This window comes from Eleutherodactylus coqui, chromosome 2, assembly GCF_035609145.1.
Source record: "Eleutherodactylus coqui strain aEleCoq1 chromosome 2, aEleCoq1.hap1, whole genome shotgun sequence".
Taxonomy (NCBI): Eukaryota; Metazoa; Chordata; class Amphibia; order Anura; family Eleutherodactylidae; genus Eleutherodactylus; species Eleutherodactylus coqui.
Window position 1 is genome coordinate 26,123,260 of NC_089838.1, and position 16,894 is coordinate 26,140,153.

Consider the following 16,894-nt stretch of genomic DNA (forward strand, 5'->3'; position numbering starts at 1 on the left):
AGTGGCATTATTACACTGAGGGGGCACAGAGAGGCACAATTTAAGAAGACACAAAGAGGGAATGTTGGAGGCATGGCACGACTTAAAGGGATTGCGCCTCGTTTCATTCTTTGAATGTTTGGCGGTATGCCCTGAGTTGCTTTTACATGGATATGGACCCATTCTTTTGAATAAAGTCATATGCATGAGCGTTTTTTTTTTTCCCACACCACAAGATAAAAATCGTGGCATGATCTAACTTTTCGTGTTCCTCGGAATGAACTGCCCATTGTTTTCAATGGGACTCTACAACACATTGCGTGGTGTGTGATGCGCCCATTGAAATCAATGAGAAATACTTGCCGATCTTCGGTCACGGCTGATCGCCGCGCAGGAGGAATGCAACTTCCAGAGATTATGGGAGGCGTTTATAACAGAAAATACGCGAGTTTCACGTCCCGATATCACGCTCTCCCATGTGTACGTGGCATAGATAAGTCTTAGATACAACAGTGCAAGCAATTTCAAAAGCAACCGTTCTCATTAGTAACCAAATCTACAGAGAAGCCTCTGAATCCTGCTTACCGTGATATTTACCAACCGAATCTCCGCGACGCCTGTGTTTTCTTCTTTCTGGAAAAAGAGAAGATGAAAGAAAAAAAAAATCAAAGGAATTATCATAAAAGTCCCAAAGTCAGCGGCAACCCGCAGCGTCGGAGAAGCACAAGTCATGACAGAGCAAAGATTTAGTAAATGCTGGAAGTATCACTTTTCATTCATTCGGCACAGCGGGTGACTCCATATTGAATGTGGGGCATGAAATGTTATATTACATCTTATTACAGCTCATTACTGTAACACTCAGTGCTCTTATACCAGTATCCATGTCCACGTTATATAAGTGGCCATAATGGGTGACACGACTGTTAAGGAGATTGTCCCATCTGGTTAACCCCTTCGAAAAAAGAGAAGCGCCCGCTATGGATTCGGTTGCTCTGATTACTGGCGGTAACAGCTGAATAACAGGCGATAACAGCGTTCATTTTCCCTCTAGCGACCTCTACAGGAGAAATGTAGCATTACAGGGTGCTATTTCAAATGAATGAGCAACCAGGGAGTTAACCCTTTCCAATCCACTGTCTGCCGTCTGAAGACATTCTGATTGAAGGCTGTACAGCTTCCATGTTGGAAGACGTCCGGCAGGGTATTATTACTGTATATTACGGGCTGCTCTGTTGTCGGGGGTCTCTCCAGCATGTCCCATACCGCAGTACTGGCTCTAGCTGGCAGATGGCACTATTGTATAATGGAAGAAAGAGAAACCCCCCTAGGAAAACCCTGAATCCAAAATTGGATTGCAAAGCTTAATGGTCACAATGTACAGCATCTGCCACAGTGACTCCATGTACTGGCTTCAAGTTGGGAACCCTTCTCTTCAAAGGTGGCATCTACCTTGGAGCATATACTTTCATGAGACAGGGGTAAAAGCACATTGCCATGGTGCAAGCAGCCATTATTCAGTTTATTCGCATGTGATCCCTGAGGGAAGCTGCCAGTATATCAACGTTAGTGAAGGGGAAATGTAGTATCACACAGTGCCCACTGAAGTCCTCTGGCAACCAATGTGGTTGTTCCAATGAGAGAATTGCTTTTTGGACTATCCGTTCTTCTCAAGCTATGATATCTAGTAGGGCTGAGTGGTAACAGATAATTTGATCCTCTGGATCAGTGTTCCCCAACTCTAGTCCTCAGGGACCCCAACAGGTCATGTTTTCTGGATTTCCTCAGTATTGCACAGGTGATGTAATTATTGTTGGTGCCTCAGACATTGCCACCGGTGTTCTTACTATAGGATATCCTGAAAACATGACCTGTTGGTGGTCTCTGAGGACTGGAGTTGGGGACCCCTGCTCTGGATCCTTCAAAGTCTTTGTAGACCATCCTAAGCACCTTTAAAACTTCAGTCATGTTGATCGTACACATTGCGCACCAATAATCTTGTGCACCAGGAGCAAAGGGGAGGAGATCAACCTGGACTGGAACCTCACAGGTTGGAAAGATGGCCCCACATTATAAAGACTGTGCAGAACCTCATGGGTGATTGTTAGCCCTGGTTAACTCCTAATATTCCTCATGGTTTACTTAATGCAAGTGGACTTGGCCACTCCGTGCTGAGTATAGCGCTCAGCTACATCCGACAGTCCTATAGAGATAAGTGGAGCAGTAGAATGTAGTGGCCCGAAACATATATATCTGGCCCCTTCGTGATTGTCATACATGTCATGCCTTTTATGTGGCTGCACTGTGCAAAGTGTATTGTCTGCTGTTATGTGTATTGCACAGCTGCAGCATCTAAGAGGTTAATGTCTGAAAGTGGCTGGGATATGTCTGGAAAATGTAACAAGTTTATCTAGTCACGTGGTATTGTATGGCTATAAGTATGAGTGAGTGAGAGTTAGGTGGGGTCTTCTATCATCTTCGACGGTTGTGGGAGGAGTGAGAGTGCCGTCCACATGGGGGTATCTTCAACCCTCATGTGGTGAAGAGATGGAAGCAGAAGAAAGGTATCCTGACATTCCAAATCCCAGGAACCGCCTGTGAGGAGAGTGAGAGAGAAAGGAGTCCGCTGTGCAGTGTCTACTTCAAGAATACTGAGAGTCATGTATTAAGGGACATTCCTGGAAACTGGACATTTTTTCAAGCCATTTACTGGATAGGTGAAAAACTGGGGGGGCTCAGTGATGGAGACCCCTCCGGTCCAGAAAATGGGGGTTTCCTATTTACATGTCCCCCTTTTCTTATAACTGTGGGGTCACTTCTCCTATATACAGCTCCATTCATTTCAATACAACTAACAGCAATAGCTGAGCACTTGTACTTGTCTATCTCTGGCAGTCCCTTTAAATATGGAGCCGCACTGTATATGTGACTGGAGCTCCATTCAATCTCCTCCTCACAATGAGCCCACAGCGAGAACAAGAGAGGGGGACACAAGATTCCCACCATTCTCTGGATCAGTGTGGCCCCCAGCGGTTGGACCCCACCAACCTATCAGTTTTCACACTAATAGAGACTTTACTTGGGTTGTTGACAGTGCTTTGAAAAAAAACCAAGATTCACATAGTTAATAGTATATGGTAAAGAGAGTCGGGAAATAATCTGCCAGATGTAAAATGTTTATGATGGAGGCAACGGCATGTCAAGCCACCTGACATGCTGAGAGAAGAAGATCTGTGACATCTAAGGCGCCTGGTGTCTCAGGTATGAAGGCATAACCCCTACGGGTTACGGGAACAGAGTTGATAGGGGCCAATGGCCAGCATTTGCCTATAGGTGACAGAGATCGAGTACCATGCACCTAATGCCAAATATCTGAATATTATTGCTGTGCCAATTATGTTGTGTGACGTTTTGTAATCTTTAAGTATCCGATCCCTCCTAAGCTTACTCGACCTTCCACTATAATACCACCACTCAACTGCTTGAGTGACAAGAGAAAGACTGGTCTAATGGCAATGTAATAAATTCTCGGCAGCACAACGATAGTCCCTCCTATAGGGTGAGACAGCTCAATGCAGGACGCCAGTAAAGAGCCCAAACCAGACAGGCTCAAAAAGTACAATCCAGATAAAACAGCAGTAACTGGCAGCATACAAGGATGTAGAAAAAATGCAAAACGCGCATGCGCAGTCACACACGCAGGGCTGCGATGTCGGCGAGTAGATGCTGTCATTAATTATGCGCCCAGCAACAGCCAGGACGAGGTGAACGAGGCAATCAGCGACAGATGAGGTATACCTGCGCACTGTAAGTTACTATTGGTTGTGTCATATCACATTTTACCTATATATATTGTGCACTTGTACTGTTATGTATTAGCTTGAGGAAGGTCTACATGACCGAAACGTTGCTACCTTATCTGTAATGGGGCAATAAAGCGTTTTGCATTTTTTCTACATCTTTGTATGCTGCCAGTTACTGCTGTTTTATCAAGAGAAAGACTGGTCTGTCGCAAACTGGTTTTTACATTGACTACATCAATAAAAGTTCTGAAGAGTTGAGCAGTATATAGATCTAGGGTGTGGCAAAGGCATCCCACCAGAATTGTCCGACAGTACAGAGTTCATGGGCATAGAATACCTGTGAAGTTTTCCCGAAAAATCTGGTAACCTCCGGTAAACCCCTCAAGTCTGCCACCACTTGGTTTATTACTGAGGTTGAGGGGGTAATGCAAGGCCCCAAACCTGTGTTATCGGACCACACCGGTACCGATCTGATGACCCCGTTGCCAGGTGCCAAATTGGTAGATATGGAAGCCCGTGATGAGAAGATTTGCTAGCAATTATCTATCAATAGCATGAAATCACTCCATGTTATGTCAAGACACTTCTCCATGAGAACTCAATGAATTCTACTTTATTATCAACATTACCAACTCTTATACAGAAAGAAGAGGGCGGATTCAAGAGTTACTTGGTACAAAGATTAGTGTTACATAGGTGACAAAGCTGATTGATCATAAGGCTTATTGACATCTACCAAATAGTCTCAAAGCTCTTAAGGATCGTCTCAGACATAGAAATTACTTCAGTCAGTATATTGCTGTTGCATTAGACACTATTTCTGCAATAGCTGTGTGTCTTCTCTGTTAACATAGCTTAGCCTTATTTAATTTGTCTGTTGACTTCTTATCTTAAAATCCTAGTTCCCGGCACTACAAAGCATAGGTTTTAGTCTTCTATTTAATGTTCAATAGTCCAATACAAGGTAAGAAACATACACTTATTGCATTCTGAAACTTAACACTTTATATTCCATGACACCTGCTATAAATGGCACAGAGGGGAGGCTTCCAGGCAGTACAGGCCTCAGGTTAGATGGCACCCTGTGCAGAATTATTTTTGGTCTTGCCCCCATCATAAGTAAAAATTAACATATGTTACACTGATAGTCAATCTGCCTGTGCAGAAAGCAGCAATGTAGCAGCCTAATAGCACCAGAACAGCTCAGGGAATAAATACTGTACCAGAACCAAGCTCAGTAAATAAATTGTCAGCCAGGCGGATGTGCATCCACCTTGCCACACACTGGCTTGACTGTGCCATTACACACAGATAGTCCCGTTTATGTGGCTGTTGGTGCTGCACTGGGCTGAGGCCTGTAGGTCTGAACGGACGTGTAGTAAAGAAACAAGGGGAGATTCATAAATGAGGACCAAGCCAAAGTCAGGGCAGGCAGCAAACAGTAGGAGAGCAGAGGTTATGGAGCGCAGAAGTCAGGCTGTTCAAAACAGGCAAGGGTCAAAATTAGATACTAACTGGGCTTTATCGCAAAGATGAGACCAATTGCCAAGACATCATTCACGAGGAGAGGATGCCTAATATAGCAGGGACTGGTTGGTGATTGGTAGGGGACTGGATAGGAGACGTGCACTGGGCCTTTAAGAAAGGGAATGGAAGCATGTGTGGGGCCCACAGGTAGAAGAATGGGAGGCGGCAGCAGCTGCAGCATGTGACAGGCTGCCACATCAAACTGCCACCCCAGGAGCTTCGGAGCAAGTTGAGCCACGGCAACGTACCACAAACTAAATATAGCCTTATTCACACATGCGTTGCGTTTTCACGCTGGCTGTATCGCAGTGAAAACTAGTTAAATAGAGCCAGCTGTAATCATTCCCCAGCGTTGGACGCTGCTAAACTCCCTCCACCTCCCTTTTTCCCCCAGCTCCCATAGAAGCCTATGGGAGCCTCCACCGCATCACGTCAAAAAATTGAGCAAGACCTTCAGATGGTCACGATTTTTTATTGCGGCTAAAAAACTGCGTAAAAACACTTGTGTGAATAAGGCCTTAGGCCTCGGTCAGACGGGCGATTTTTGGCGCGATCTGCGCATGCGATCGTCGTTTTTATAGAACCATTGCTTTGCAATTGTATCGGACACATGAGCACTTTTTATGCGCTCGTCCGATTTATTATAGAACAGAAATCGCAGATCGCGGCTACCTGCGATCTGCGATTCCTGTTCTTCTCTATATGCGCTCAATGGGGCCGGCGGCAGCAGCGCCAACCCCATTGAGAACATATACTAGACAAATCATTCTCCTCTGCCACAGCTGTAACAGCTGTGGCAGAGAAGAACGATGTTTGCCCATTGAATTCAATGGAGCCGGCAATACAGCCGGCTCCATTGAAAGCAATGGGCTGCCGGCGATCGCAGGATGAATTTTCGGGAAGGGCTTAAAAATATAAGCCCTTCCCTGAAAATCATCCAAAACTGTGTAAAAAGTAAAAAATATATATATACTCACCTTGTCCCGGCAGACGGAGTTCAGCCGGCCGGCAGTTCTCCTGAACTGCTGTGAGTAGTATTCAGCAGCCAGGGATTTAAAATCCCCGCCTGCTGAATGAGCTGCCTCTGATTGGTCACAGCCCTCACCAATCAGAGGCAGCTCTCACTCACCCATTCATGAATTCATGAATGGGTGAGTGAGTGCTGCTTCTGATTGGCTCAGCGCAGGGACCAATCAGGGGCAGCTCTTAGCTGAAAGCCCTTCCCGAAAATTCATCCTGAGATTTCCCGCAGCCTATTGCTTTCAATGGAGCCGGCTGTATTGCCGGCTCCATTGAATTCAATGCGCTGGACAGCGCTGCACTGCTCCGGCCCGTTTCTAATGAAACGCGGCTAGGAGCAGATTTTTCGGGCAATTTTTCGATGCGCATCCGTCATGCGATCCGCAAATCGCGGGAAAAAACGCCGTGTGACCGAGGCCTTAGAATGAAGCTCAATACATAAATCTAACATCAAAACCAAGCTCCTACCATAAAAACAGCCCAAACTAACTTCAGTACATAGATACAATACCACAATCAAGCTCATAAAATAAATACACTACACCATGAGTATATAGAATACCAGAACCAAGCTCATGACATAAAAACAGCACAAACCAACCTCAGTACATAGATGCAATACCAGAACCAAGCTCATAACATAACTACAGCACAAACCAACTTCAGCACATAGATGCAATACCAGAATCAACTTCATAAGATAAATACACTACAACATGAGTATACAGAATACCAGAACCAAGCTTATAACATAAACAGCAGCACAAACCAACCTCAGTACATAGATACAATACCAGAACCAAACTCATAACCTAAATACAGCACCAGAACCAAGCTGGTAACAGGAAAGGAGACAGAGCCAGGTGGAGGATGATTAATGCAGTTCCACAAGACGCTGTCATATGGAGGAGGAACAAGATCATCTGGCCAGACGGACCTAAAGGGGGCCTATCTCCACCCAGTGCACACTCTAAGTTGGTAGCCAGTGCAACGTCCAAGGAGCAGGCCCTCTGCCGAGGAGACAGCGATGTAGAGAGATAACCTTGTCTTGGGGCTCTGCCGTCTCCTCCCCTGAGGGTAGCTCGGGAACCAACCTCGTTACTGACAGGGGGAGTTCACAAATGGGGGTAACAGTGGTTACCTGTAGTTCTGTTTGTCACTCGTGACGCCAACGTTCCGTCCTCTGCGGTGAATCTTAGTAGATGGAATAAAATAGCCCCCGCACACACAGTGTGACACAAGTCTGTCCATTTACTTAAACGTAGTCAACAAATAACAAGAAAACAATTCTTAGAGTGGTGAAGCAGGGAGGATTTACGGGGTATTTGTACATCTACAGTCTTCGTTATCTGCAGGAACTCACTCTCCCGGCAAGGGCTCCTGCCCACTTGCGTTTTCCTTGCGCGTTTTTTTCACGCGATTGTCAATGGGACTTTCTAATGTTAAAAATGCGTTGAAAGTTGGCGCTTTGCAATTTTTGTGTGATGCGTTTTTAACATTAGAAAGTCCCATTGACAATCGCGTGAAAAAAAGCAGGAGCCCTAACTCTCTCCTGTCAATCACTCACTGGGTGTCTCGCTCTCTGGCGGGGTTTCTATCTCTTCGGAAGCACACGGTTCCTGCACGGCTTTTCTTTGGTCCGGGTTCATGCACTCCTTGTGGCTAGTGGCTATGGGTAGTATCCTTAGAAAGGATAGGCCCAAGCGGGAACACCAAACCACCTTTCGGCCTCCTCCATATCTCACTCACTCTCTCTGACTGTCTTAACACTCCACCCCACTCCACTCCAACTACCACATGAACACTCTTTGATACAACACGCAGGACAAAACGATACATTTTCCAGACATCCCCAGACATTAACCCTTTCATGCTTGCAAACACTCAATGCACATAAATGATGCATTCCACAAACCAGACAATGCACGAGACAGACATAAAACATAATATTGTGAGGTGCTGGAGGGGTCCCCAAACTCTGGGCCACTACACCAGCACCTTCTGCAACTGTAGAGGTTGCACATAGCCAAGACCAGCCATGCTTCCGGGTACTACCCTGTTTCCCGGAAAATAAGACATACCCTGAAAATAAGACATAGCATGATTTTCCAGAATTTTTGAGGATGCAAAATGATTTTTCAGGCTTTTTGAGGATGCTTGAAATATAAGCCCTACTCTAAAATTAAGCCCTGCTAACAGTTAATTAAAAAAGTCAATTTAAATAGTGTCCAGGCAGCTATACATGTAAAAAAAAGTTAAACCTTTTTGAACAAAAAATAATATAAGACACTGTCTTATTTTCAGGGAAACACGGTAGTAAATCCTCCCGAAATGGCCCCCTGTATATGGTATGTATGTCTTTGAGTAGCAGTGTACATCCTGGCCTTGGATCACTATTAATCAGTACTGCTGCCTCTTCAATAATGAAAGAGCTACTATATATTCTATCCAGTAAGTAATGTATGATAATTTAATAAATCGCTATGCAATATTTATAGGCACTGGCGTCGTCCGATCGCCTTGTTTTATACCTTTAATTACAATGGGAAAGAGTTTAAGCATATAATTATGAATCTTGTAGATAATGAAATCAGGAGACGAGATGTGGGACTCTGCTGTCTAAATGTCACATATCACATTAAGCAGACCACCACCTATAAAACCCTATGAGCGCAGATACTGGGCGGCTGGGTCTTCTCCCCATGTCGTATGTCCAGGACTCACTATCACCCTTCATGGGAAATAGGGAAAACTCAACATTTTGTCTTGGTGCAGAGTCATTTCTAAAGCGTAGCATATGGAAAGCCTCAGGACCGGCAGCTCCACTGATCCAAATGTCATAATGCAATGTAATGAAGATTAGCAGAAGTTCCGAAAATTGACAGAGACGTAAGGGAGTTTCAAATAAGACAGTGAAGTGATAAAAGCGAGACGGCCCAGCTGCAAACGGCATTACTAAGCAATTTGTGGAATTTAACAAATACTCCAGGACTATAGGGAAAAGAACTGCTGAGAGGGTGATATCCCCTTAAAAGGTTTGTAGGAGATTAGAAAAAAAAAGATCTACCTCGTTTTCCCGATGTAACAGCGCCACTCTTGTCTATGGGTTCCGTCTGGTATTGGAAGTCAGCGTCATTCAGTTGAAAAGGTATGAGCTGGAGTACCAGACACAGCCTATAGACAATAGCGGCGCTGTTTCTGGAATAGTAGCAGCCTTTTTCTTCCTATGGCATACAAACCCTTAAACTCTTTCCAATCCACTGTCTGACGTCTGAAGACATTCTGATTGAAGGCTGTACAGCTCCGATGTCGGAAGACGTCCGGCAGGATATTCTTACTGTATATTACTGGCCGCTCTGTTGTCGGGGGTCTCTCCAGCATGTTACATACCACAGTACTGGCTCTAGCCAGCAGATGGCGCTATTGTATAACAGCAGAAAGAGAAAGCCCCCTAGGAAACCCTGAATACAAAATTGGATTGCAAAGGGTTAAGAGAAAACCCCCATGCACATTAGAGTTTATTTTCCGAACAAGCCGATAAAAGAGAGGCCAGACAATTGTCTAATGTGAATGGGGGTGGCTCAACTTTCCCCTGACCCATGATATTGGTGGGAAGAAGGGACGTTGAATTTCAATATCCAATTTTATTGTTCCCCGGGAGATAAGCAGACATCTGAACAGTCTGGCTGCGGCTTACCTCTCGAAACACATAAATGTTTGGCTGAACCGAATATTTATGTGTATGGAGCATCTAGAGAAAAGAGCTATTGGCTGAATGATCACTCGTCTGTATTGTTGTCACCTTGATGACAAAACCATACCAGCCAAGGATAAAGGGGGTGTGGTTTGTGTGTGGTTGGGGTGCGACTGATCATGAGGTATGGTTTTACCTCCATTATTTTAATGGCTGCAATTAGCAATTGTGTCTCCCTCAGTGTCCCCCAGTAGTAATAATGCCTCCAGAATTGGCCCAATAGTTACAGTGCCCCCAGAAGTGGCCCCAATGGCAAAAGTGCCCCCACTAGTGGCGCCAATAGTAGCAGTGGCCTCAGTAGTATCCCCAATAGTATAAGTGCCCCCAGAGGTGGCCACAAAAGTTTCAGTGCCCGCAGTAGTAATAATGCCCCCAGAAGTGGCTCCAATAGTAGCAGTGCCTTCAGTAGTAACAGTGCCACCAAACGTGTCCCCAATATTAACAGTTCCCCCAGTCATGGCTCCAACAGTAGTAGTATTTTCAGTAGTAGACCTAACAGTAACAGTGCCCCTAGTAGTGACTCCATTATTAACAGTGTCCCTAGTCGTGATCCCAATAGTCAGAGTGCTCCCAGTAGTGGCCCCAAAAGTAACAGTGCCCTCAGTAATAATAGTGCCCCACTAGTAAAAGTATCCCCAATAGTAACAGTGCTCCAGACGTGGCCCCAATAGTAAAAGTCCCCAGTTGTAGCCCCAATAGTAACAGTGCTCCCAGTCATAAGTCCAATAGTAACAGTGCCCCCAGTAGTTGACCCTAATAATAATAAGGCCCCCATCTAGTCCCCCAGCCACCCTGAACCTGCGGCCAGCCAGTAACCCGTGCCATCTAGTATGTCACCCTCCCACCCCCTACCCCGCTGTTGTAATCAGAAGCTGTGACCCCTGACTTCTCCTCCTGGCATCTGCCTACAGGACATAGTCGCTGGGAGGAGAGGTCAGGGGTCATAGTGTCTGCTTACAACAGAGGCTGGATGGAAGCTAGATAGAGTGTGTGATATACTGCGTGGTGCAGGTTGTTACCCGGCTTCAGGTGCTCTCAGCTAACATCTATTTTTTGCCAGCCATTAATATGGCCAGTAAAAAATAATGATTGATGTTTCTTGATGCAGAAACTCGTGAAAATACAATATCCTGTGTTGTAATTCTGCAACATTGATTTGTGCCTAATACCATATCAAGATCCGCACTATTGGCGCGAAGTTTGGCGCAGATCCGCAGCGGACTTCACCCCTTCAAATTCAAAAGGCGATATCTACTGCAGATGTGCACCAAAATCTGCAGCGCAAAATATACGGCAGACTTGGGTGCACATAAGTGCACCAAAATAAACTATGTGTAAGCACACCTTTGGCGCAACTCAATCCATGTGCGAATACCTAACTCAGTTTCCATGCAGAGACAGAGACAAAAATTGACGCGGCTTCTTTTCTCCACATCTGACACCCTCACCTAACAGGCAAACGGAAGAACTCATGGCGTCTTCTTCCTTGAGACCCTCAACTTCTGGATGAATGGAGGTCCCACGGCCAATGACATCTGCTTTTCCTCGTTGACATCATCGAAGAAGTGGCTGTACTTGCACGTAGCTCGCTCCGATAAAGTCTAAGAGAGTTGCAAAATGAACCTTGCAAGTAGCTCGACCGCCTCGCCGTTGATTTTGCTGACAGTAGCTTTGCATCAGACATTAGATGAGGATCCCAGAGGTGGCACCAGGACTTAATAGGCACTGAAGACCTATCCTGAGGGTGCGCTATAAATGCCTATGAGGAGAATACCCTTGTAATGCCAATTCACTTCTTCATCCATGACCTCCAGTATCTCAGATGTGACAGCGTATAATGATTTTTCTATATTACCTTTTACGGCACTTTTTGACAAGTAAGGGATTTACAGCGTGGAGGTTCAGCAATCACTTTAGGTGGTCCTGATCTGACGGGTCTGCTAATTACAGCCAACGACTGTTCGGATGAGCAGATCATCTGACCGTGAAATGATGCATTCCTATTAAGTGTGACAAATGTTATACTGGACCGCCAAGAAATGCAGACAAACAAAAAGGACGTTCAAAGGCGGAGATCAGGCTCGCTTTCATGTGCTCAGAACATAGCGGGGAGATATCTGAGCAGGGCTAGTCGGTTAGATTAGTCAACTGGAGGATTTATAGCCGGGCATCAAGGAAGTGGAAACAATTCAGTGACTTACTAAACAATGTGCCATCTTCCGCTGGGGAAGTTTACTCCAATGAAGAATGTTAAAGATGGATTATATAGCTACACTGAATAACCGCTTTAGTAGGAGCAGCGATCTAGTAGGGCGTTGGATGTTCTTTGGTCTTCGGAACCAAAGCATCTTGTCTTGGCGTTCATCCAGAGGCTTCAGAGGTCCGAGGCAGTGCCAGGAAAACCTTCCCCACACCATTACTCCACCAGCCTAAACTGTTGGCATTGGACAGGAAGGGTTCACCGATTCATGCTACTTGTGCCAAATTCTGACCTCCCACGGTGCAACAGAAATCTGGATTCATCTGACCAGGCGATGTTTCTCCACTGCTCAGTGGTCCATTATTTTACTCTTTTGCCCGCTGCAGTTTCGCTTTTCTGTTTCTCTTAGGCCGACTTCACACAGGAGTATTTGCGTGCGTATTTGCATAAGTGCAGAGAATAGAACCCATTGATTTCAATGGGTTAGTTCACATTTCCGTATTTCGTACGCACATTTCGGTCAAAAAAAAAATAGAACATGTTCCATTTTACTGCATATTTGTGCACCAAAAGTCCCCATAGAATTCAATGCCTGGTGCGCAAAACACAAGGACGTGCATAATACACAGTGTAAGTGCGCTGGAAGGAGAAAACCATCTGGAACTAATTAGCCATTTCAGTTGGTGCGTTTGTTTGCCGCATATTCGCCACTGTAGTGCAGGAGTTTGAATACAACGGGGAAAATCGGTCCGGCCCAATCTTTACTTATTAGCGGGCAAGAATACTGCTAATGAAAACGAAACTATTGAGATCAATCGTTTTGTTTCGTCCTGTTATGTGGCCGTGATTATCCCGGAAGCGTAGCGGGACAAGATCACACCCATGTGAAGAAGCCCTTAGGCCGGCTTCACATGGGCTTACTGCACCGATCTTTTCTGCCCGCATTCGCAGCACAGTGACGCACTGATTCAGATGGCTAATTCCTCTAACTAGTTTCAGACGTGTTCTTTTTCCAGAGGAATTACGCAGTGTTTCACGCATCTCCTTGCATATTGCGAGCACATTTGCGCACCCCCACAATTGACTTCTATGGGGACATTTGGTGCACAAATGCGCAGAAAAATAGAGAATGCTCCCTTTTTTTTTTGGCGCAGCCAAAATGCATGAGCAAAATACAGAAATGTGTAGGAAGCAACTGAAATCAGTGGGTTCTATTCTCCATGTGAAGCCAGCCTACTGTTGGTCAACAGTAACCAAATATGAAAGAATAGTGGCCGCTGAGTCTTGGGGCTCAGACTCTTATTAGTGGCTGGCATCTTTTTCACCTCTTCCTTTGGGGAATATACATGGAGTGCTGCTGGGAAGCTTTTTACTTTGGGTCAACAGTAACTGGACACTATTAGAGATGAGTGAGTATACTCGCTAAGGCACATTACTCGAGTGAGTAGTGCCTTAGCCGAGTATCTCCCCGCTTGTCTCCAAAGATTCGGGGGGCGTCGCGGGGCGGGGAGCAGTGGGGGAGCGCGGGGAGGAACGGAGGGGAGATCTCTCTCTCCCTCTCTTCCCCCCGCTCCCTCCTGCTCACCGCCGCAACTCACCTGTCACCCGCGCCGGCCCCCGAATCTTTAGAGACGAGCGGGGAGATACTCGGCTAAGGCACTACTTGCTCGAGTAATGTGCCTTAGCAAGTATACTCGCTCATCTCTAGACACTATACTTTCTCTTGTCCTGCTTTACACAATAAACAAAGTTCAGTGGGCTGGGCTCGTTCGAAAGAGCACAGTGGAGACTTCACACAGTTAATGTCTCTTGTTCTTTTTCCGATGATCATCGTTAATTAATTTGGACTCATTAAAAAACTCAGATCCCGGTAGCCTTATTGCCAAATCTTAATTAAAAGAAGTACTCCAACATCAGCTATCACAATAAACTATGGGCATAGCAGGGCTGCAGCGCTGGACCCCGGTGGATGGGTAAGTATTGCTCACTCTGTTACTTTACTACATCCGTCCTATTGAAGGGCTGTTGTCCGGTGTCACCGCCAACCCCTTTAAAAGAGATTGCTGGGTTTAAGGCTTTATTCACATGAGCGTAAATCGGCCCTGTTTTCACGGCCGGCTGATATATGCTACCCATCTGATGCATTTCTTTCCAATTTTTGCGGTGCGTAAAAACTCCTGGACAGAAAAGATAGCGCATATACTGTGCATTTAAGTCGGCCATTTTTACACATCCCAAAAAGATAGTTCTGGAACTATCTTCCGTCTAGAATACGGCAGCCGGTCCCATAGACTCCTATGGGAGCTGTCAAAAAGAGAGGTGGGAGGGAGTTTAGCAGCGTCTCTGCTAAACTCCCTCCCCCTCTCCACCCCTTGCCGGTGTTGGCAAAGGGAGGGGGATTAGCACACTAGCTCCCATACCCTTGCATCGTAGATAGCCGGCAAGGGGCAGAGAAGGGGCGGAAGTTTAGAAAACTAGCCCCCGCCCTGCCCAGCCCTTTCCCTTTGCAGACAGCCGGCAAGGGGTGGAGAGGGAGTTTAGCAGAGCTAAACTCTCTCCCTTCGCTTGACGATATTCTAGGGGCGCCGTATACACGCCACACTCGGCCGTCTGAACGGGCGCATAAATGAGAGATGCAGCCATGACTTGGTCACGGCTGCCTCTCGTTCATGCTGTGGCCGTGACACGGCCGGCTGTAGATCACAGCGCCCACGTGAAGGAGCCCTCATGCAGTATTCCAGTCTACCAGCACGCTATGATTCCTAGGTGTGCCTAGAGGCTCAGCTCAGAGACAAACTTCAAAGTGCATTTCTTCTGAAAGGCTGCGGGGCTAATGAGCACCTCCGTCCGGGGCGCAGGCTGCCTGTGGTTTGGGCAGGATGAACCTGATGACAGAATCCCTTTAAAGATTTTTAACTTTAGTTGCTCTTGTATGAAATGACTATAATTTTATGTTCTGAGGACAAATCGAAGTCAGATCCTGTAAGACTTCCGTACATCAACCTTCCAGACCTCGAGAAGCTAGGAGCAATTATAAGCCTGCAGTTTAATTATAGAATAGAGAGAGTCATTACAGACTAATAGACGCCATTACATTTTACAATGCCTACATTATCTTTTCTCACCACTTTAACACAAAGTTACGAACAACGCCAAAAATATTAAAACCTGTCTTATATCGGAAATCGGCATCTGATCGCTTAGAATATACAGGGCATGGCTGCTCCTGCTAGTGGGGAATGGCAAATCTATCTAGGATGCAACGATTTTTTTTTTGGGGGGGGGGGGGGGATTTTCATCTCAACTTTGTAAAAGCATATCTTTTCTATTTTAGCATTTACATAGCCATAATAGTGCCTGCTTTTTGCATGGTGATCTGTAGTTTTCAATGGCACCATATTGGGGTGCATATAATGTATTATAGACGTTTTTTGGAGGGAAGGTGACAAAAAAAAAAAAATTTTGCCATCTTTCTTTTACGGCATGAATGACTCTGTAACTTCTTTTTGCAAGTCAGTATCATTACAGCAATAACAAAATATGTTGTTTTTTTTGGTTTTTTTTATTTTATTAAAATCTGCCTTTTTTGGAAAATATATATTTTTATTGCATTGATGTATTCAATGATTGAAGGACTTTTTTATTTTTCCATGCAGAGCGCTCCATGAGGGCTTCTTATTTTTGCACGATAAGCTGCAGTTTTTATTAGTATCATTTTGGGGTACATACGACCTTTTAAATCACTTTCAGGCTGGATTCAGACGACCGTATATCGGCTGGGTTTTCATGCCGAGCCGATATATGGTGTTCTCATCTGCCGGGGGGGGGGGGGGGAGGATGGAAGAGCCAGGAGCAGGAACTGAGCTCCCACCCCCTCTCTGCCTCCTCTCCGCCCCTCTGCACTATTTACAATGAAAGGAGGCAGGCGGGGCGGGGCTAAGTTCTGAGAATTAGCCCTGCCCCCGTTCCGCCTCTCCCCATTGCAAATAGTGCAGAGGGGCAGAAAGGAGGCAGAGAGGGGGCGGGAACTCAGAGCAATGCTCCTGGCTCTTCCATCCCCCCCCCCCCCTGCAGACAAGGACACCGTATATCGGCTCGGCGTGAAAACAGAGCCGATATACAGTCGTCTAAATAAGCCCTTATTGCGTTTTTTGGGGAGACAAAATTAACAGAAAAAGTGTTTTGGCTCCTTTTTTACTTATTTTTTTTAATAGCATTTGCTTTTTTGGATCAAATCTATTTATTCTACACGTCATTACAGATGCGACACTACCAAATGCGATTTTTATTTTTCTTTTAAGCAAAAAAAAAAGGGAACATTACATTAAAAGTTCTTTTATTGGATTATTTTTTATCTTTTTTACATTTCATTTTTTTGTAGGGGACTTGAATTTCAAGATTGCTTAGATAATACATTGCAGTACTTCTGTGCTGCAGTGTATTATTACTATTTCTGTTTATGACAAGCCATAGCAGACTCAGGGCAATAATAGATTCAGCCCAGTATAGTATGATGTAGTCTAGGGAATTGTATTAGAAATCGTGATCAAGCATCATTGCTTTGGTAGTTTGGTTCACAGGCCTCGAAATGGGGACACCTGGCATAAATAA

At 45.4% G+C, this 16,894-nt stretch overlaps 1 protein-coding gene across 1 annotated transcript in view; it reads right to left on the minus strand.

Annotated features, from left to right (window-relative positions):
• TSPAN9 (tetraspanin 9) overlaps positions 1-16,894 on the minus strand; it is a 413,384-nt gene that overhangs the window by 346,797 nt on the left and 49,693 nt on the right. The window contains exon 2 of the mRNA XM_066589569.1: positions 565-612. The gene's annotated coding sequence lies outside the window, so the exon portion shown is untranslated. The remainder of the gene's footprint in view (positions 1-564; positions 613-16,894) is intronic.